Here is a 2,298-nt window from a genome sequence, read left to right on the forward strand (position 1 = left end):
ATTCACTTCTACTTCGACTACTCCTCCAACGTGTTCGCACGTTGTTTTTTTTTTCTATTTGGTGGAGGCAACATCAACTCCCGCTTCTAGTTGCCATCCTGCCACCACATTTGTTAACATTGCACCAACTGCCACTCGTTTATTCGGCAATCTGGAGCGGTCCTTATTACTTCTGCAAGTTGCATGCCAAACTAAATTCTTCCGATTCATCATCTTATTCTTTATCCGGTAGGTTATTTAGTAACTCATTCTGCATAAAATTTTTGTTGGTCTCCCCCCCCCCACCGCGCTTTTATGTATTCCACTGTGGTTGCCTCTTATTATTGTTATATCAATTCAATTCACATGACGCCACTTGATCGAATTATATATAAATATCTAAAAATTAGGGAATGGAGTAGATCCAGGGGAAAAATTCACCTTCTGCACTGAATATTATTGTATCTCAAAATATGCAGTATTATATAGATCCATTTTCTGACTTACGGATTCTTAGACGATTATATATAGGCGGTCAGTCTCGGAGGTGGGGGGGACTGTGCCAGGTCCGCCTATATATATATATATATATATATTTGTGTGTGTGTCTAAGAAACTATAAGTCAGAAAAAATATGCACTCGTATATTTGTCACTTGAGTGTGTATATTAATCGAAGTACACAATATCGGCTGTAATGGCTCTATAATACTGTGTACTTCGATATATATAATCAACGGTACGCAATAATGAATATTTAAAGAAGAGAGATGATACAATGAAAGAGAAAAATTGAAATTAAGTTAGTACATTTAGCATATAAAAGAAATGTCTCTTTATATTTTCCCTTGTTCGTTGTCATAAAATCAAGAATTCTTGTGTACGAGGAGTCGAATCGTTGTGGAGTCAGGTAAAAAAAAGTTGAAGCGAAAAAGTGGAGCATTGCAAAGTCTACTTAAAATTAAGGGAATTTGAATGGAGATGGCATAAAGATACCTTTATAATCAGCTGGTGAAAAGGCTTTTGTGATAATTGTATTAGTAATTAACAATATAATGTAACAAATTGACTTTCCATCCTATCCTGTTTTTGCTCCATTCGTGCGGTTCTTTTAATTGGTTTTCTCCTTAAGAAAAATTAACTTGTATGCAAGAAAAGTGAAAAATCGGTAAAAGGAAAAAAAAATACTGGTGGGGGTGGGGTGGGGGGTGAAAGGGAATATTTGCTTACAATCGCCATAAATTTGATGAATAAATGTTTCAAACATTTTACTAGTGTAACCCTTATAAATATATCTTAAACCGTTTGGTCCGCAATCCTTTTAACCCATGAAGAGTGACGGTTCTTAAATTGACATTGTTGAATTAAACAAGAAAACTATGCTATATCTTTGGTCCAGCTCATGTGAATCTTCTAGATTATGCTAATTGTCAACATTCTCTCAAGTACTTTTTTTTTACCTATTCAAATATGTATGTGTGTGTATATATATGTATATAATTTTTTTCTATTTTTCTATATTCTCCATTCACATTTTCAATAACTGCATCGATCTATTTTTATCGATCTTTATCATTATGTAGACCTTCTTGTTTCGTCATTTACCACGATTATGTTATGGACAAAGTAACGCTTCTACAAAAATTCATTAATGAAGAACGACCATTTTTCCCTCACTGGCTTGTGTTTTAGTCAAGATCGCATTTATTAATTAACGTAGGCCGTGTCTTCCATCAGAAGGTAATGTTGGTCAAGAAGCGATTGTCTTTAGATTAGTATTTAAAGAAAATATTTAATAATGAAAGTGAAATCGATGGCACACTCGCGTCGTGGTAGTGAGTGGTGCCTTCGTTTTTGTAATACTTCATAATGTATTCCATTATTTCCTTTTATTTCTATTTTCTTTACCTTTATCACATCATGTCTTTCATGCAAACAAATTATAATATTAATTAGGTTCCTTGACCGATTAACATAATTTAACGATTAATTTACCTGTAATTTTTTTCATTTTTATGAGTAAAATTTTTTTTTAAATCATGGGGAAAAAATGATACGTTATATTTTTGAAAAGAGATGTTGGCGGGATATCGGAATAAGCACCCCCACACTCGGACTATTTGTTTAATATATATATATGTGTGTGTACATGTATGTATATATATGTGTGTGTGTATGTATGTATACATATGTATGTGTGTATGTATATATATATATATATATATATCTTAGGCATATATATATATATATATCTTAGACACACATATATATATATATATCTTAAATATATATATATATATATATATATATATCTTAGACA

The 2,298-nt window shown here is 32.0% G+C and overlaps 1 protein-coding gene across 1 annotated transcript in view; it reads left to right on the forward strand.

Moving 5' to 3' along the window:
• The first annotated feature begins 8 nt into the window (after positions 1-8).
• The window catches only part of LOC106876173 (microprocessor complex subunit DGCR8), a 78,956-nt gene continuing 76,666 nt past the window's right edge, over positions 9-2,298 (forward strand). The window contains exon 1 of the mRNA XM_052967036.1: positions 9-228. The gene's annotated coding sequence lies outside the window, so the exon portion shown is untranslated. The remainder of the gene's footprint in view (positions 229-2,298) is intronic.

Source organism: Octopus bimaculoides, chromosome 1, assembly GCF_001194135.2.
Source record: "Octopus bimaculoides isolate UCB-OBI-ISO-001 chromosome 1, ASM119413v2, whole genome shotgun sequence".
Classification (NCBI taxonomy): Eukaryota; Metazoa; Mollusca; class Cephalopoda; order Octopoda; family Octopodidae; genus Octopus; species Octopus bimaculoides.